The sequence below is a fragment of the Giraffa tippelskirchi genome, chromosome 9, assembly GCF_054371585.1.
Source record: "Giraffa tippelskirchi isolate mGirTip1 chromosome 9, T2T-mGirTip1v1.2.pri, whole genome shotgun sequence".
NCBI classification, from domain to species: Eukaryota; Metazoa; Chordata; class Mammalia; order Artiodactyla; family Giraffidae; genus Giraffa; species Giraffa tippelskirchi.
In genome coordinates, this window is record NC_137283.1 from 124736632 (window position 1) to 124757766 (window position 21135).

A 21135-nucleotide genomic window follows, 5' to 3' on the forward strand; every position below is an offset into this window, starting at 1 on the left:
TTCCGAGGCTATCTCTGTCCATTGGCTGGTGATCCCTTTTCTTTACCTTCAAAGCCAGCCATGACAGGTAGAGTATGTCTCACACTGAACCACTCTAACCCTGATTTCATCACCTCTTTCTCTGACTCTTTTCGGCCTCCCTGTTCCATTTTTAGGACCTTGGTGATTATTTCAGATCCACCTGGATAATTCAGATAATTTCCCTGTCTCAAGGTCAGCTGGCTATCAACTTTAGTTCCATTGACAGCCTTAGTTTCCCCTTGCTATGTAACGTATATTCAGAAGTTCTGGGGATTAGATGTAGAATCTTTGGGGGCTGTTTTTCTGGTGGATGGATGGGTAAGGAGTACACCCGTGAGCTGGTGAGACGACTACTCTGAGCAGTACAGTGGTTGGGCAGGTTCTATAAAGATAACAAGGTTTTCTAAAATAGCCAAAGATGTTTTTACTGGAAGGGAAGGAGCATGGGCAATCCCTGGCTCCACTTTTGATTAAAAGAATGAAATAATGAAAGTTGAGTTTATGGCAAAGTAATTAGGAAACAGAGTATCAGATGCTTCAGAAAAAGGAGAGTCTGGAGGCAGCAAAACCACCAAGGACGTAGATGTGAAGAGATTAGAGTGTTAGGGATAAGCGTCTGAATTAAAGAGAGGAAGAGGCAAATGAAAGAGACCCTTCAGAAAATGATGGAAGGATGATGAGGAAGAAATGAATCCAAAATGTCTACAAGATTCTGCCCCTAAGAGATTAATCAAGAAACCAAGAACTAGGAAGTGGAGCCAGCATTCACATAGGAAAAGCACAAGCTTAAAGTGACAAGATCTCTAGGTGGAAACATTTAGTTTCTATCCAAACAGAGTTTAGGTCAGAAGATAGGACAGGAAATAATGACTTTAGAGCAGGAAGAGATAGCAACTCCTAGAGATTACGTGGCAACAAAGGAGATTCCTAGACTAATTGCAGCCATGATTCCCAAGTTTGGGTTTGTTTGTTTGTTTTTTCAACCCAGAATGAATCTAACCTGCATTCAAAATTCCATGGTCCATTACTTTGTTCCCTTCTGCAACTCAGACTGGTGCTCACAAACTCCTAAGGCCAGTCCTTAATGAACACTCCCCTATGTTCTAATTTCTCGTGGTATTTCCCTGGACTCCAGCCAAACTTAGCTGAGAGTTTGGGTTACTAATTTCTGTTCCTGATATCTGACAGCTGTCACAGATGTTCCTGGGCCCACAATAAAACTCCTGGTGTCCGATCTTGCTGTTTCTCCCATCTGTAGAGTGCCCTCTCTTTGACTTCTCCTTAAACTTTCTGGACATTTTGCCCATTCCTATTTCTGGTACTTCATCACTGGGAATCCAGGCTTTCCCACTATTTACTGGTACCTTAACTCTATTAACCTCTATCTACTATCCTGTGGAGGTGAATAACACAACTTTATGAATGTATGTAACAAAACTCCCAACTGATACGCAGAATCACACTGATGTGCCCAACTGGGTTACAAGTAAACCAAGAGATTTATGTCCTCAGCCCACTCTCTAGTCACCTTCAAACTTCAGCAGTCTCATATGATAACCCCGTGGGCCGCACAGTTGTTACCATCTTCTGCAAGGATCAACAATATGAAACAAAAAAACTGGAAAGCACTGATCTAGCATAAATATTGTGGAGGGGATGAAAAGCAGGAAGAGCAGTCAGAGAGGAAAGAAAGAACAAGGAAAACTGAGTGTCAGGGAAGCCAAAGGGGAAGGACATTTCAAGAAAGAGGAGGAGGCAACAGAGTCAATTGCAGAAGAGTGGCCAAGAAGAATGAGGATAAGAAAAGGCCACTAGGTCTATAATTGTGTAAGTTCATTTTTCATGTCAACCAAACAGTAGATTCAAAAAGGAAGTGCAGGGCTAAAGGGAGCTAGAAAAAAGGTCAACTTGATGCCTGAAGAAGCAAAAGAATGTTAAAAGGTATCAGGAAAGCTTTACTTGTAAGGCCTAAAAATATGCCCGAAAATGTAAGGCTATCTTCAACTAGCAATAATGTAAGTGACAGAAATCATTTACATAACTGAGGCAGCTTATTAAGCCAACCATAACTGTCAACATTTGCTTAAGTATCTCAAAACAAAAAGGAATGAGAGGCAAGAGCTTAAGATAAATGAAAATTAATCCAATTCACAATCAAATGGAAATGCCATGAGCCCAAAGAACATTTGTGTGTGGGATTTGTTTCAAGACTCTAAATTTAACACACTGCAATTAAGTACCGTAGCATCCAACAGTTTGAAATGAGAAATTTCCTTTTAATGGAATATTTTAATTTCATTCAAAAAAAAAAAAAGTAACAAAGCTTCTTTAACTTGCTTAGTCTCCAGAGAAGCAAGTGTTTCTTGTGCTATTAAGATAAGCTTTGTAATGGGGTAGGAGGGAAATGGAGTCGTCCCTGCCCACCTACTTCACCTTCCCATCCAGCCTTTCAACACAGACTGGGTTTCTTGCTTGTAAATGGATGCTTGCAACTGCAACTTGTGCAGGCAGCCAGGAAAGCATCAGTGAGACCTAGTGTCTTCGAACTAGTGTACAGCTTATACATACAACCTCCATCTCAGTACACAGGAGTGTTTTGCCACTCCTCAACACCCAGCTGCCTGTCTCTTTAATGGGAGGCAGAAGGATAGAGTCGTGTTGAATAAGGGCTTTGCATTCAGAAAGAATTAAGTTCAAATATTGGCTCCAGTACTTATTACATGACCTTGGGCAGATTATTTAACCTCCCAGACCTAGAATCACAGACCTAGCACTTTTATTATCTACCTTAGTTGCTTGGAGGGCTAACACAAGTAAAAAGCTTGACACACAGTTATAAGCCAGCTCCTGTCCCTCTCTTTCACCCTAGTATAATCTCAGCTCCCCAGAATCACTGTCCTGCCTTAGTCAGGTCCCTACTCTGGTGACCCCTGTCTTCCTGAGACCCACCCCGGGGTGGTGGGGAGCTCTCCATGCAGCTGCTCATGCTTGGGCCCTAGTTCACATTTCAACCTGAAGCTGTATGGATATCTGGCTCCCTGGGGAAGCTAAGTATCAATGCAGACAAAACACCAAGAAAAGGAGAACAACGACATGACATAAATGGCAATGTCCATTTAACCAGATTTGCTGGATGAAGCCAATGACACCCAGTGATGAGCAGGATAGTTTTCAGCTACCTAGGTAATAGCCAGAAAACTAGGAAATGTAGTCTTTTATTATTTGGAAAGCTAATCTGGCTAGCATCTATCTCCAAAGTCACTGCAGTAAGCCAACTGCACAAACGTATTGAAACTTCAAAAGTCCCCAATAAACTTGAAGGGAAAAAAACTGCCTGATATACACAGCATCTTTCCCATTCAGCTTTACTTACCTCAATTCAACTCTCAAAGAATTGATACCTCTTGATTACCTAGAAGCAAAGAAAAAGCAAAAAGAGTATTAACTCATTTTTGTCATCTTCTTCCATATAAAATTTATTGCTGAAAGTCTCAAAACCCAAATCATGAAAATATAACAAGTTTTATGGTTTAAGAAAACTGTGATTGGCTCAATTCCAATATGGGACAGAGCAAAGCTGTTTTGTTAGGCACGATCAACAATGAAACCAAGCTTTCTATAACGTTAGGTTCTTGCTTGCTTTAAGGAAATTTGACAACGTATTTGAAAAATCTTAAATAATAAGGAGCTCAAACCATAAAAAAAAAAAAATGATGAAATAGAATGTATTTTTAATTCCATTTCCAAAACATAAACTCTTTTGAACCATTTCAGTAATTTAATTAAGAAACCTATTGGCGATAAACTAACACATTCTTGAGTTCGATTAACCCTGTTCAGGACATAACTATGATTGATAACTGTTGGGTGACATACAAAGATCTTTCCTAGAGAGAGCAAGTGACTCTAAAATAACTTCTTAGATCATCTAGCTAAGGTTGCAAAAGATTCATAACTTTGCACATCTTGCAGATAAAAATAAAACAGAATTATAGAAAAACAGAAAGTCCAAGTTAGGAAGGAGTCCCCACTTTTTTCTCACATCTTTTGGCCACATCTCTCAGCATGTAGAATCTTAGTTCTCCGACCAGAGATCAAATTCATGCCCCCTACATTGAAAGTGCAGTGTCTCAATCACTAGACCACCAGAAAAATGCCCTGAACCCCTACGTTTTGTGGATGAAGAGACTGAGCCCTCATACTTGCCCATGTAACAGAGCCAGTTAGTGGTGAAATCACAACAAATACATGATCTGCTGGCACGTGGTCCAGGCTGTAGCTGTGTCACCTTGTTGCTGCACATGGCTCAAGCCAGCATCTCATGGCCCAGGGCTTTACTGGGTCTGCTGGCTTAGTATAATCTTAACTCATTAGTCTATTCAAAGTCTGGCCTGCCAGTCACTATGGCTTTCACACAGATACCCCAACCAATTTAGGGCAGAAACACCATGGCACAGTCCTTGCTGATTAAAAAATTTTAAAGTATTACCTGTGCGTTATTTAAAAATCAAATTGTACAGAATATTATGGGGAAAAAGGGAAAGTTTTCAGCTGCACTCCCCACTCTTAGTTCCACTATCCTTTGGAATCACAATTAAGTCCTTGGCAGTCATAAATATGTTAAACATCTCCTTCATGATTCCTTAACTATAGCCATTAACTTTTTAAAATTTTTGGCCACATCCCGCAGCATGTGGGATCTTAGTTTCCTCACCAGGGATTAAACCCCAGTCCCCTGCATTGGAAGGTGAAGTCTTAACCACTGGACCACCAGGCAAGTCTGTAGACATTAACTTTTGATTCAGTAATACTAAAGCTGAGGAAAGTAGCTCAGTGATACTGTCTCTTCTTCTGTCTCCATCAGGTTTTATTAGATTACTGTAGTCCTTCTACTGCTTAACTTTATAACTTAAAATAATATGTCTAGCATTCTATATATTGCTCCATCAACTTCAAATCATATATCTTGACCTTCCATTATGTTAGATGAAGAAATTAGAACCCTCTCCTCCCTCCACATCTTCCCACCACCCATCTACCTTCTGTCATCTCCACTATTACTTTCACATTGCCAGGGTTGATAACAGTCACCTTTTCTCTCCAACTATGATTTAACATTCAATATTTTGTCTAATAGGTTGATCCTAAAGAGTACAATCCAATAAAAACAGCATTTATGATATTATGATGATGATGATTTTTCACTACAGTATCAAGTCGTGTCACTAGACCTGAAGAGAAGGCAAAGGATCCTATGTGTCATCAAATGTAAAGGCAGAAGGATGCAAGTGTGAGCATTACGAGTACCAACCACTCCAATCTAAGAAGAGTACTAGCATTACAGCTCACTAAAGAAACACTTCTTTTTGGTAATCATCTGCTCCTGATCAAAAAAAACCCAAAAAAACCTGCTTTTTACCATCTCAGTACTTTCTCATGTTGAGCACATATGTTAAGTTCACCTAACTGTAGCCAAACCAGCCGCAGATCCTTAAGTCAATATCTTGGAATTTGCATTAACAAATTAACGTTTCTAACAAAAGGGCTTGTCCAACAAGGATGGGCAGTTCTGTATTATACAAAAGGCTTGGAGTTTCAAGTCCAGATTCTGCTTTTGCAAAATAAATTGCCGTGAAAACATCGGTTTCCTGATCTAATAAATGAGAGTAACGCCCTCTATGACACATTGTGAGCACTGAGTTGGAGAAAATGCATGAAAAAGTACTGCACATCCTAACCTGCTATGTAAATACAAGTATTGTTGTTATTAATCAAGAACACTGGGTGCTGCTTCCTATGAAATTGAAATTCAGTGCAGACGCTTAACATCAAATTAAGGCCATTTGGAGATAAAAGAATCAAAATAGTATTTGCAAAAATGGGTGTTATATCCCAGGAAGGAATTTAAAACTCCTCAACCAGACATTAAGAAGCCCGCTGCTTTAGATAACTTATTCAATACATCAATAACTTTATGCAAGACACAGACTCAGCAAGGCACCTTGCTCCTCCCTGCCAGTCGTCAAGGACAGTTGTTGTAAGAACAACCAGATGGAGCATTTCATTGGTTAAATGAGGATAAAATAAAAATGGGTTTTAAATTTTTCTGTCAGGGACCTACACCTGACTGTGAGTCAACAATAAGAAATTAACTCAGATATCATTTCAAGTCTCTTCAAAGAGAATTTTAAAATATCCAGGAACCTAGATTGGTTTAAATATCCTTCAGTGCTGTTCCTTGGACAGTCTTCCCAAATGTTAATAACAACTCCTTTTATCATTGTCAGCACATTCTACACACAATCCTCTAGAGTTATGAGGCTATCACTCCAATTCAAAGGCAACCAAGAAGTCAAATCAAAGCTCCCTAGGGATGTAAAAGCAAATCTAGACCTGGCATAGGAACTATTTATGTCACAGGTCACCTCACCATATTCCACTAAGAACCCCAAGTTCCGAGCAGAGAGAATATCAAGGATATCATCCCCCTATCCTAGGATAAAAAAAAGAAGTTTTAACCTAAGGGCTCCATGTCAGTGTTCAGAGCTGCTCCTTCCATGTTTGCCTTTTTCTTAAGGTTAATACAGACAACCATGGAGAGAAAAATCATTGAGCTGTTTCTGGGATCTGCTGAGACAGAAATATGCCTGAGAAACATCTGCATACTAATAAGACAATTGCAATCCAGTGTAGGACAGTGGGACTCCTTAGGGTTGCAGACCCACTACACCCTGGTCATCTCCACTCACATGAAGAGGCTGTCTCTTTCACCCTGTATGGGCATCTGGATTTTTCCTCTGCTCTTGATGAGAAGAACCTCTCTCTGTCTTTATTGAGCAGATATTTCCCTCAAGTGTTGCTCTCCTTAATGGCAATTTTACCCTATTATGTGTATTTCCCAGGGAGCCAGGGAATGTTAATGAGTGTCAAGCCCACATTTCTCTCTGTGGCTGGGTTTCTGAACATGGTTAGAGCAGTGGACTGCTGCAAGCACGCATGCTAATCAGACTCCATCTGCACAGGAGGCTGCTTGCAGAAACAGACAATTATTTTGCTCCATGCAGTGCTGCTTGGGGAGGGGGAGCAGCTGCAGAGAAGTAAATTCCCAGGGCTTATGATGATTAGGGGCCCCCCAAAGTACACTTAAGTCTTTGAAATAAACACCAGAAAAAAAGGTTTCCAAAAAGCATGAAAAGAAAAATCTTACTCTTCAGGTCTCTTCACCATTGATTTCAAAGCATTTTCCATCACAGGAAATATTTCTCTCCAACTGATTCAGGGACAAGGGCCCAGGCATGGGGAGCTCTCCCACCGGGTTCTCAGTAGTAGGTGGGTAGGTTTCCCTTTCAACTAAATGAAGAAGTTCCGGAACAGGAAGTCACAGACAATACAATGCCATTGACAGTCAAGAGCGGAGAATATTAAAGATCTCTCCCGTTGAGAAATCGTTTCTCTACTGCAGTGTGCCCAAGGGGAGAAGTCATAAATGAATTACTGATCATCATAGGAATGTTGAATTTACAAACTACCAGACATAGTCTCTGGTGGCCTCAGTTCCACAAATGGACAAATTTATGGCTCTTTAGGCACTGAGAAACTCTATCCCAAGTAATCATTCGACATCATTATTTTGAAGTTGAGAAAATATTAGATGACTGTGTTTCTCATGTTTCACCTCAAGCCTTGAAATATGTTTTGGGGCATGGGCAGATCACAGCAAAGCAGGGGTCATGGAGGCAATCCAATCACTCAACTGGTTGGATTATCTACAGAGCTGTGCATTGTACCACATCAATAGACCAACAGGACAGAGCAATTGTCACATCACCCTTTAACCCTTAGAAATCCTGAATAGACTACTTTAGGTGTCTGAAGAGGAAACCAAACCGAGAGGCAAAGTTTTGACTTCAGTTTGGACACTGCTATAAACCTGTGTGCATGCTAAGTCACTTCAGTCACATCCAACTCTGTGCAATCATATGGACTGTAGCCCACCAGGCTCCTCTGTCCATAGGATTCTCCAGGCAAGAATACTGGAGTGGGTTGCCATGCCCTCCTCCAGGGGATCTTCCCGACCCAGGTATCAAACCTGTGTCTCTTACATCTCCTGCATTGGCAGGCAGGTTCTTTACCATCAGCACCGCCTAGGAAGCCTCTATAAGCCTGGGGGGCCAACATACAGTTGAGCTCCCAGACACATCTGCTCTGGAAAAGCCAGGGGAGAGCAAGAGCAGAGCAGAGGCTGTTCCGGGTATTGGGGCTCTCAGGGAACCCGAGTAACTCATGGAACACGGCAAAATCCCCACAGGAACTAGCCCAGGCTTCCATGGCTACTCCAGAAAGAAACAGCATCCTCCATCTGCTCCACTCTGAACTGCATCGCTGAGGGGCCCAGGACTAGAGTCACAGCTCCCTGGTTAGGGCAGAAAGGAAGAGAACAGAAGGGTCTCCACAAACAGCTGGGTGCTTGGCACCACCAAAAAGAGATTCAATTCTGAAATCTGCTCAGCATCAGGGAAGGTGCCCCTACTAAGAAGCCCGCCAAGCCTTCTCCTGGATGACGTGGAGTAAATTGATGGAACTGGCTTCCTCTGAAAGAACAGGCCCCCTGGCTGCTCACACACACACACACACACACACACACACACACACATCGGATAAGATCTGCCCACTACCAGAGAGGAGGAAAGACTGGAAAAATGACCAATGACTATAACCCACCCTGCCCCATATGCCTTTAATAAGAACAGAAAGAAATTAAGGTGTGAAATCATCCTCCAGAGAAAACCAACAAATGGGGAAAGGATCTCAATTTGCATGTCCAGATAGAAATGTATTGCTCAGATGTTTAGTCTGGAGCTGGGTCAAATGTACTGATATGCAGAGAGGGATGTGATTGCTTAGAGCAGCACTCCTTGCATGCCATGCAGATCACTGACCACAGGGAACCCTGGCTGTCTGACAGCTCAGAGGCTTATCTTTATCTTGATCCCAAGGACTCACCTGGCTGTATGCTAACTCCACTTCCGTGCTCTAACCTTAATCCTCAGTAATCCCCAGTCATGGAAAACATTTTTTGTGAAGCTAGAATAGAGAAGAGATAAAACTTTTGTGCCCCCAATGCAAAATTTTCTGAATCCTTTCATTTGAATTCCACTCTGTCAAAGTTTAAAAATACTCTCCTGGGACCTTTTTGGTCCAGTGGCTAAGACCCTGTGCTCCCAATGCAGGGGGCTTGCATTTGATCTCTGGTCAGGAAACTAGATCCAGCATGCACAACTAAGACCTGGGGCAGCCAAATAAATAAAATCATGAAAAAAATTTTTAATGCCTTTCTATTTGTTATCTATTTAACCCCCATCAGTGGCTCAGATGATAAAGAATCTGCCTGCAATGCAAGAAACCTGGGTTTGATCCCCAAATTGGGAAGATCCCCTGGAGGAGGGAATGGCTACCCACTCCACTATTCTTGCCTGGAGAATTCCATGGACAGAGGAAGCTGGCCAGCTATAGCCCATGGGGTCACAAAGAGTTGGACACAACTGGGCAACTAACACTTTGGGCTTCCCAGTTGGAGTTAGTGGCCAGGAACCCACCTGCCAATGCAAGAGACATTAGAAATGTGGGCTCGATCCTTGGGTCTGGAAAATCCCCTGGAGAAGGGCATGGCAACCCACTCCAGGATTCCATGACTGGAGAATTCCATGGACAGGAGCTTGGTGGGCTATAGTGCATGGGGTTGCAAAGAGTCAGGCGCAACTGAAGTGACCTAGCACACACACACGCATAACACTCAAAGGCAGGTTTCATATCTGTGAGGCATAGACTATAAGTGCCACTTCTCAGGCATGAAAGACACAGCATGGAGAACATAAGTGAGTTGCCTAAGGTGACAGAGATGACATCAGAACCTAGACCACAATTCTTGTGCCCAGCTTTTCTCTCCTAGAACATTATCAACCCAACATCCCCAATGTGTAATTGTTCCTACAGGCAATGAGAGGAAGGAAGGAAGTTAAATATTTGACTCCTTATGTTTCTGATTTTTACATTATTTTGCTTTACATCATTTTAGCCACAGCTTCCCTGGTGACTCAGACAGTAAAGAATCCACCTGCAGTGTGGGAGACCTGGGTTTGATTCCTGGGTTGGAAAGATCCTCTGGAAGAGGGCATGGCAACCCACTCTAGTATTCTTCCCTGGAGAATCCCCATGGACAGAGGAATCTGGTGGGCTACAGTCCATGGGGTTGCAGAGTCAGACACGACTGAGTGACTAAGCATAGCACATTTTAGCCACAAACAAAAATAATAATTAAAAGGAAACAGGCTGGAGGCTAGAGCCACCTCCTCTGTGTCAGCATTACAAATGTCACTTGGAATGGGCCTTTTCTGCATGTAGATTTGGAAGTGAAAACTGACCATGGGACATGAGGCAGAAGTGAGGTGGCACAGGAAAAGACCAAACAGGAGAGTGATAGTCTGGGGTGAGGCACTTTTGATTATTAACTGGTATACTGATCTGGATTACTCATCTGTCTAGCAGTTCTTCTCCTGTCGTGTCCTGCCTCACACATTGACAATTTTCTTCCTTTCATCCCTTGAGGAGCAAGGCCATTCTTCTCTGCTTGCACAGCAGAGGAGTGCAGCCACCCCATGCAGACCTCTGACCTTACTCTTTCCTTCACAAATGTCACTAGGTCTTGCTGGAAGGATATGTCAGTCTAGGAAGTAAGTAGCTTCCGAGTCTCTACCTGGCCACAATGTTCAAAGTCCGAGTTCCATAGAAAGATGGGGAGTCTTCCTTATTACTCTTGGTCTAGCAAGGTCTCTTACCCTTGAGATGAGAGAAGAACCTACAAAAACTCGGCTTCGATGAGCCCTGCTGCTGCTGCTGCTACTAAGTCGCTTCAGTCATGTCCAACTCTGTGCGACCCCATAGACAGCAGCCCACCAGTGTTGGCTAATCGTCTCCTCCAAAACTCACACATTAGAATCCTGAACCCCTGTACGTTAAAATGTGACTGCATTTGGAGACCACGTATTAAAAGAGGTAATTAAAATCAAATGAGTTCGTTGGGGTGGGCCCTAACCCAACCTGACTGGTGTCCTTATAAAAGAGGAGATTCAAAGCACAAACACATACAGAAGAAGGATAATGTGAAGAGAGAGGGAGAAGAGAGATACAAGTCAGGCAGAGAGATCTCAGGAGAAACCAGTCCTGCTGACTCTTTGTTCTTGGACTTCCAGCCTCCAGAGCTGTGAGAAAATTAATTTCTGTTGTTTAAGGCACCTGGCCTTTGGCAGCTTTGTTAAACTGAAAGTGAAAAGAAAGTGAAAGTGTTAGTCGCTCAATCATGTCTCTTTGTGACTCCCATGGACTGTAGCTCTCCAGGCTTCTCTGTCCATGGAATTCTCCAGACAAGAATACTGGAGTGGGTTGTCATTCCCTTCTCCAGGGTATCTTCCCAACCCAGGGATCTCTTGCATTGCAGGCAGATTCTTTAACAGATGAGCCACCAGGGAAGCCTCCAGTGGCTTTGTTATGGCAACCCTAAAAAAAAAATATACAAGCCCCCAAAGAGAGGAACTCGGGGGTTTCCTTTCAAGCACAGAGTCAACCAGGCCCTAGGGTAAGAGAGACCCTTCAACAAGTGGCTTTGTCCTTCTGTGTCTCCAGTTCTTCATCCATAAAATATGGATAGTAACAATTAATACTTAATTTCAAATGTTGTTATAAGAATTAATTAAGATAATGAATATAAAGAACCACCCACGCAGCAAGCAACTTAAGGATTGTTTGCTATAATTATGACTCAGAATGAAGACCAGACCTTCAACCTTCTTGTGACTCCTCATGGTACACACATTCAGTAAATTCCCTATAAATAAAGGAATAGATATCCCTGGGATGAACAGTTTCAGCAGAAGAGAAATTAAATGTAATATTCGTGAAAAATAATGGGTTCATAGAGTTTCCTGAAAAGTTTATGTTTTGAATCACTGACCATCTAGCTGTTAAAACAAGCACAAATAAAATACAGGTCATGGTGTAAGACAAATTGGAGTCACCCATTTAAAATAAATGGAAATGGGGCTCTAACAGTGTTCACAGACCATTATTTAGCTGCTGATACATACTCAAAATATATAAAATAAAGCATAGTTAGACCCAGAAACTACACACACACACACACACACACACGCACATATATATATATATATAAAATCATGTAGCAAATGCTACAACCTCAGAGAGAAAAATAAGAAGCAAGGGACTGTGCTTGATTTTGCTTTAATATGTGACATTTTCTACCTCGGGAAAGTTCAGAGCTATGGTGCTGTTTTATTGTTTAGGGTTCATGCTTGCGTGTGTGTGTTTTACCTTTTTTCTCCATATGCATTACAGTTGGATGTAATGATTGTGAGTAAAGTTAATTCTTAGAAAGGAGCAGTCTTGCCTTATACATATTAATAAGTGCTTTCTTTGAGAAGCAGTGACAGCCCTTGATACATTTTGACGAAAATGAAAGGGGGAAAAAAAGCCGGCACCACTATTAAGAACACCCCTGAGGTGATGGAGAGCCACATCTTTGATACATCAGCTCTCGGTCTCAATGCACACACTTATTAACTCACCTGTGCACCAAGAATTAGAATGAGCTCCTTCTCTAGACACATATTCTTAACAGCGGTCCCAACAGACATCCTGGAACCAAAAGCAGGGCTTCCATGTGGGCTGTGGTGTAATTTTCTCACAGTCTCACAGTACAGTTTGTACCGACAGCATCTCTCAGCAGATTAGAGACAGGCAGCGTGCAAGTGATCGTTAAAAAGCTCAGCAAGGCCAAAAGGGTGGAAAAAATATTTCGGCTCCCAGCAAAACACTCTCCTTTACTAAGAGAAGGGCACAAGGTTGTACCTTCCAAATTATTGCCTCAAAGATACCAAACTATCTGAAATAGATACACAGAGACAAATGAGTGCCGGCTCCAGATATCCACATTTATATGACTGCTGTGCCTTTTCCTCCCGGAGACTCCAAGTGCTTTGCAAACACTGTCTCATTAATCCCCTCCAACTGCCTGAGAGGAAGCTGGGTGATGGCGAGTATTATTAGGCCACTGTAGTTAGAGAAGCAGGAGCACAAAGAAATCCAACAATGTGCTGAAAGGATTCAGGAAAGAAGTGCTTCGATTCTCAGGACAAAAGCGTCTGCTGCAACAGGATGCTAATTTAGAAGAAATACTGAAAAAGAAAGGGGATGCAAAGTAACCGATACATATTTTATCTTTCTTTTGCTGTGCTGTAGGATGTAGGAGTGTATTAGTCAAGATGCTTGGAAGGCACAGCCTTGAGCCATTCTGACTGCAAGGGGTCACACCCTGCTTTGACCCCGACCTGGGGTCAGTGCATAGCCCAATCTTTAAATTTAGGCTTGACCACATGATTCACTCTGGCTAATGGCGTATGGGTGAAATTGACTACATGTCAGTTCTGACCTTTGGCATTAGAAGTTTTGTGTGTTTCTGCCTTCCTTTTTGACCACCACCATGGAAAGAACATGTGCCAGCTCACCTTTTCCAAGGAGGATGAGAGACATAAAGAGCTGAGCTACCCAGACTCATGATGAGAAGTGGGGCCATCTCAGATCTTGCAGCCTGAAGCAGAGCTGCCCAGAAAACCCAACCCAGACAAGTTGAGCTTCAGTCAATACACAGATGTATAAATATAAGTGATAAGGTCACACACAAAAGATTGTGCAGCTTGTTATGCAGCAGTAACCAACCAGTGGAGTTAGCTATTATTGTTACTGTTTGCTTTTGGAAAACAGAAGGGCTATTAAGTGGACAAAGAGCAAACAGACTCTTTAAGCCAGGTGATTGTTGGGAGTCTTACTGCACCTCCATCCCCAGGTCCCCTGCAGTCAGAAACCCTGGGATCCCTAAGCCTCCTGCAGAAGACAAGATAGTTTCTCAGGCTGGCCCCCTTTTCCAGGGTTCCTGCAATCAACTTTTATCATGGTGTGTCCCTTTCTTGTGAAACCAAGAATCTTGACTAATACACTCCTGAAAACCAGCAAAGAGAAGAGATAGAGCCAGTATTCATGCCCTGAGGTGTATGTTTCAGAGCACATGTTCTTTCCAATAGATGGAGTAATACTGGTTATTGGAGTTAAGCCATGTTTTCCATTTAATACCCTTCATTCAAAGTCTCTTCAAACATCAGCTTTGTGTTATACCGCCTTGAGGAATGAGAAAAGGTTGAGATCACCCTTAAGTGGAGCTGGGTGCAACAGAAAATAGAAGATGAATGCGGGTCATGATTTGAAGTTGGAGATGGAGTGTGGGATGCAAAGTGACCGCCACAGGAACATAACTGACCTTTCCCACGCTGTCTACCTAGCCTGCCTCACCAGAAGTCCTCAGGTTTTTTTAAATAGTCTTATACCTCCTGCAGCTATATGTGCAACAGGGACTCCAATTATTTTAATTGGACGTTTAGTAAAACATTTGCACCCTAAGATACTGGAGACTTACATAAGTAAGTCTTATATGCCCTTGGGTGCCCTTGCAAGTAACTTGAAATTCTTCAAGCCAATGAGACTGTATATTCATCTGAAAGGTCTGAGGAGATAAGACTATAATATCTGACCACGTTAAGGAACAAGACTACTCCATCTCAAACCACACGTGTTTCTACTCCTCTACTATTCTAGAGGTTCAAGTGTATACCACTATAAAAATTAGGATTCCATTCTGCTAATAATGGAAAACCTAAATCAATGGGATCCTATTTCTCAGAGATATTTAAATACTTTTAATTAGCCAGAATAGAAAAAAAAAAGTCAAATACTGGATTCAAAAACGTTATTGTCAGTCATTGGCTCATTAATGACCCACTTGAGGAGAGAAAAGAGCAAAAAGAAATGCTGTAGGCAAGCACCAACCCATTCATTCTGCACCATCACCATGGTATCACAACAAAGTTAACTTATATTATAGAACATCTCTCTTCAGAGCAAGGAGTGATCCTTGCTGCGAAGAAGCTTAAAATCAAGTAACTTCACTTCATAGCACAGTCTAGTTCATTCTCAAAATGGCAAATTCGTTGGCAGTTTCTGGGGGCAGTGGCATGAACTTTCAAAAGCCAGGCTGAGAGCTCTGTGTGTCTCTAAGAATAAATCTCCCATGAGTCCTCACACAGATGATCACCTTCCAGAATCTATAATAAATTATGGAAAAGGCATTAAAACATGAAACCCTTCGAAACAGTGAAAACTGCTGGGTAAGATGAACAGGGAGGAAAAAACGGAAACAGAGGAGGGCAGTACCTGCATTTGCAATTTGTAAAACTAAAAAGTCTCCTTCACTCTGAGAAGCCTGTGGCAGATACGAACTTTCAACCTTTAGTTTTCTACTTCATTTTAAAAGGTTGATTGGAAGTTCTAACACATCTTAAGTGTAAAGTAGCCATAAGAAGTGTTATTAAAATTCATGGGTCTTTTTAAAGAGTATTGCTCACTTGTGGCGGTATGACCACCATGAAATGTGATTTGTCAGGCCAGATGCCCCAGCCTTGATAGAGGCCATATCTCCCTTCATACAAGCTCACCTAACACTGCTCACATTTTACTTCACTGCTGTTCACTTCATTTAATTAAAGCCCGAGGCACCAAATAATCTATTTTAAAACTAATTCTATAACTAATTTACTTTAAGCAGGTATTATTGAGGAATTCAATCCTTACATGTAGCAGTTCTTAACTTTTTACACAAATGGTATGGTACCTAGAACCCATGACTTGACACTCGTAAGCAGGTGCCCAGATGTACCAGCCTGATAAAACAAAAAACATTCCTAAGCACTCTCTCCCAAGGAATTAAGCAAATGAAGCAAGTCAGGGTACACAGATCCATTTTCAAACTTGCTAAATCCACCCAAAGCCATGAATTGTTACAAAATCATTGGCAATTATTGTCATTTATCAGGTTCATCTTACAGTAGCAGAAATGGTATTGGATGATTAATTATATAGATCTTATGAACTTAAGTGGAACTGGAAAGAAGAAAAGAGAACTTCAAAAGGCCCAGAAACTTCTGAGAGAAAACACTCCTGGAGGATTCTGGGATTGGGAAAGATATAATCCTTGGGGCTATATATTTGAATATATATTTTATCTAACATTTAATGTTCCATACAGTTGTGGATCAGACTAATAGCAAGATGCTTAGAACTAATAATATCATATTCACTGAGTGAGCTATAGCATAGAAATATATTTGGTTCTTCAATTTTAAAATGACATCAGATGCTTTTTAATTTTTAAAGTCCCTACTGGCTCAAAATATAACTCTTATTTCATAGTTATTTTACTTTTTCTCCACCTCCTCTTAAAATTGTTAAGAACAGAGAAGCCCTATCACATTTTGAAGAGAGACACAGTCTCAAGGTCTAAGCCTTTCTAGCACAGATATCCTGATGCATTTACTTACTAAATTAGAGCAAGAGCCCTGGGAGAGGTACATGCTGCAGCCACTTCCCTAAGTGAGTCACACTGAGAACTCAGACAGAATTCTCGGACAATGAGTTAGAGGCTAAGAACACACCTATTAAGTGACTAGGCTCAAAGACAGGTTTCAGGGAATGATCAAAGATAGTGCAGAGCCCAAGGTGTAGGTGTTACAAACTCGTGACACTTCCTTTATAGGAGAATTGAGAAGGCTAATCCCGTGTTTCACAAAGATGCAAACAAAGATGGCTGTGGGAAGGCCTGAAGCTAGCAAGGAACACAGCAGTCTCCCAACTAGCCCAGAAGAAAATAAAATGATGAGCTCAACAAAATGTTTCAAAGTGACAGGAATGGATCTGATCTAAACAAGACAGCAAAGGCCACTACAGAGACAGGGAGAAGGGTGTTTTCATGCTGATGGAGGACTAAATATTTGCATCTTTTCTATCTTAAAAAAAAAAATCCACTACATAGTTATGCATGGGATCTTAAAAAAATCAATACTATAGTATCGCAACATTCCACATTCTCTGCAGGATCAGCAGAATTGCTTTTGATGCTATTCTACTTTCCAGGTATGGGATGATATACAGCTAGGAAAAAGTGAATCTTAATCATTAAAAGGGGTTTCATCAAAAATAATAAAAATAATCTTCCTCTCCTTTTTTTAGCAGTTGTGTGCAGCAATTAATAATGTGTTTGGATTTCTCAATATGCTAAAATGGTAAATATTTTGACTCTCTTTGAGTCATTATAATTCTCAACTCACACAATCATTCTACTTTTAACAACCACCAGGATAATCTATTCTAAAGAGAAATATTTTTCTTTTTCAATTTATAGATTAAAACAAAGGAATTTTTTTGTATTTGTTTTAAATAGAAAAAAAATTTTGTGATGAGGGCTTTATTTTGTTACTAAAGACAACTACCTTTCAAAAAGCAACTAAAGTGTAAACAGTATAGTTAAAAATCTACCACTTGGCCTCCTAAAAAAAAAAAAAAACATATATGACCTCAAAACCGTAGTATATTTAAGTCTCCTAAGGGAAAGCATCTTGAAGATTCATTTGGGACAAATTCTAGAATGCAGTTGTTAAGGGTATTATGGTTCTCATGTTTCCACCAGGCATGAGATATAACTCTCCATCAGAGCAACCAGGACAGTTCAAGTGAAGCTCGTCTGCTGGGTCTAAAGAGTTGAAATAAAGAGGAAAGGAAATCTGTGTGCTACTTGACCCTGTCAGGCAAAAGAAGATTCATAAGCCTATTATTTTATAAATGCAAGAAAGTGCATAAGAGCATAACTCATCTTCCAAGTCCCATTTATTAAAGTTAAGTGAAATCTTTTCTTTACAGAGCTCTTGCTCAAAATATTTTCCTTTCAATTTTTATGAATCGTCATTAGTTTTCATCTTTTAGCATATTGAGATGTATTTGGCAGTAGTTTACTAAATAGCATGATTTATTTCACAGGTAGGAAAGGCACATTTGTTAAATGTATTCATGGATTTTCCTCTTCTAAGGAATTCTATATTTTCCCTCTGCAGAAAATACACAGAAAATCTCATCACACAGAAAATCTCTTGTTTCTTACTCTACACACATCTTCACAGTGACTAAAGGATGCTAGACTTTCTCAAACAGATAAATCTCTGGGATTCAAATACTCTTCTTCTTCAAAAGTAGGTCTGTTTGGGTCTACCAATTAAAATTGCCTTAGAAACTGTATGAGAAATTTTCTGCATACAGAATATAATGTTAGAGACCACAAGCACATCTCAGCCCTGCATAGCCTACCCGCTAAATTAAAACAGAAACATAGGAGAACAATATAAAGAATGAAAATCAAATTCTTTTCTTCTGTTTAAGGAAACACATAGCTTTCTCTCAATGAATAAATACGTTGGTGCAATTATTGAAAACAAATTTAAGCCCAAACTATTTATCCTAGACTCTGTGATGTTATATATAGATACTTATATATTTTAATGTACATTTATGTCAAAACTAAATTCATAATTTTGTAAGGTGGGATAATACTAAGGAATATTAATAAATTATTTTCTCCCCCTCCAACCTGCCTATTAAAACAGCTTTTTAATTCTGTGTCCCCTATCTCAGGGGAAGGGTAAAATCAAAAACATAATTTGGTTTCCAGAAGCCTAAACCCAATTAAGAGCTTATATTAGGTACCTTGAAGAGTATTTCAACTGGGTTGGAGACAAGGAGGGAAAGAAAGAAAATGAGAATGAATCTCTTTTTCTTTCTTGAGGGTTCTTGGGAAGGGGCAAGCTCTGAGGAGCTATGCAGGCAAGAACAAGACACATCTTAGCAAAAGGCTTCCAGTGCCCAGGAGCCGAGTGCAGACAATCATCCACAGAGGCTCACTCTTCACTGGAGGGAGCACCATCCTTCACAGAGGCCCCAAAGGTAGTGACTGGGCAGAGTCCCTCCTGCACCAAGGGCTAAAGATGACGTCTCATGAACAGCCTCCTGGTTTGGCACTGGCCAGCAGGAGTGATGTCTCCATGTGCCTTGGACATGGCTCATTCCTTATCTCACTCGCTCTGAGCAAAGAACTACCAGCTCTTAACATCCCATAGTTCTAAGAGAAGGGCATGGAGCCCAAATGCCTAACAGGATGGGATAGTGCGCCTATTTTGAGACACCATGAAGAGAGATGGTAGTCATCCACACCCTTCACATGCATTTTATTTTGGCCTGTTAAAATTCATTTCTAGCAAATATTCTCAATTCTAGAGACTACAACTTATCCCCACTCCCACCTAGGAAGCCTGCTGTGTTAAGGAAGAATATTGATGGAGGATTTAACTTTCTTATGTGCTGCTTAGTCGCTCAGTCATGTCCAACCCTTTGTGACCCAGTGGACTGTAGCCCACCAGGCTCCTCTGTTCATGGTATTCTCCAGGCACGAATACGGGAGTGGTAGCCATTCCCTTCTCTAGGGGATCTTCCCAATCCAGGGATCACCAGGTCTCCTGCAGGTAACCTCAAATGCACAAAATGCCACGTGAAGAATGGAGATCATAACTTGACCTTGTAGAAGATTTCTGTAAACAAACACAGCTACTTGTCCTGGGGACTTCACACTGCAGTACAGGCTGAGAAGAAGACAAAGATGCAGCCTCAGCTGCACACCACACATCCCAGGTCTTAAAACATATTTTCCCTTCCTTCCCTGCACCATATTTCTTCAGTGTATCCAGTGGTCTGCTACTCTGTGACACATGCACCTCAGTAGTTATGAGGCTAAAGTTCAAATAACTGAATATCTTTCAAGGAAGAAAAAAAGAAATGATTAAGTGATATATTCTTCACATAGGAAGTAAAAAACAGTATCTTTGACTTTACCTTTGAAGCCCTGGTCTTCAGAGATGTTAGAGTCTATTCATGAACAAATACTAAATTTCTGAGATAGATGACAGCCACACAACCACACATATTGCACACAATCCACTTGTCTTCTGGGGAGCTCGCCACACTGAATTATTTAGTTTTCATCATTTTTGATTTTGTAAAGGCTAGATGTTAGATGCTGATAGTGATATTAGAGAGAATGAAGAAATCCATCTTAAAGTCATTCTCAAGCGGAATGAGAAAAGCAGTTTGTCAAAGTTGGTCCAGTAAGTGCCATGTTCTCTCCAACCCTGAAAGCATTTGACTCAAAAATTACAAATGTATCAAAATGTCTCCCCAGGCAACACAGTCTTTGGGAATTTTGTGGGATCTTTCAGCAACAGCCAGCTCACTCATTCACTAATTCACTCATTTTTTTTCATTCATATGTTGAGCAAGTGCATGTGTCTAGAAGGTCTGCAGAAAGACAAATGCCTGAGCTGTAGCTTTAAGATCAAGTAAGCACCTGCCAGGTGGCCAGTGGGAAAGGAGGAAGGATTCCAGGCAGAGAAAAGAGCATCTGCAAAGGGACAAGGCACAACAGGGCATGATGGGAAAACTCCAAGTGCTTCAGGATTGATGCACCAGAGAGTGCCAAGGTTAGAGACCCGAGCGAGATGTGGCTGGAAGTGTCAGAGGAGTCAGATCACAAAGAGCCTTTTAGGCCATGCAACAAAATTAACAAGATCTCTGAGGCTGCAATGGGGCAAGGCTGAGACAGGCAGAACTGTCAGAAGGGTGTTGCTGACAGTGACAGAAAGAATATATATTTAGAATTTGACTCTCTGAAAAATTCCAGTGACAAAATAAGTGCTGATTCTTCACATCACATGATCACAATTTCAGGCTTTGTTCTGCCTCCCATCCAAATGGAATATGACTTACCTGGTCCGCTCTGCAGATTTTTAACTTGAATGTCAGTGTGCGTCCAACAGGTACAGACACTTCTCCACAACTAAATTGGTAACTTGGAAACTTATAAAGGCAGCCAAGAAAATTAATTGAGAAAACTCTGAAATGAACTATACAGAGTTTACTAAAGAATTAACCTGTACAAAAACAAGCCAGAGGTATCTTGTAAATGTCTAAGGTAATTCTGGGGCCATTTGCATGCCTTCCTCAGGGGCCCCTTGGTGAATTCCCTAATCGGTTAAAATATTGTAGGAAGGAAAGTATTCACGT

At 41.1% G+C, this 21135-nt stretch overlaps 1 long non-coding RNA gene across 3 annotated transcripts in view; it reads right to left on the reverse strand.

Moving 5' to 3' along the window:
* Positions 1 to 382: 382 nt before the first annotated feature.
* LOC145520957 (uncharacterized) overlaps positions 383 to 21135 on the reverse strand; it is a 315163-nt gene continuing 294410 nt past the window's right edge. For 2 of the 3 annotated variants that reach the window (XR_014064947.1, XR_014064949.1), the window contains exon 7: positions 383 to 3433. This is a non-coding gene — a long non-coding RNA (uncharacterized LOC145520957). The remainder of the gene's footprint in view (positions 3434 to 21135) is intronic. The other variant, XR_014064948.1, reaches the window with a different exon arrangement.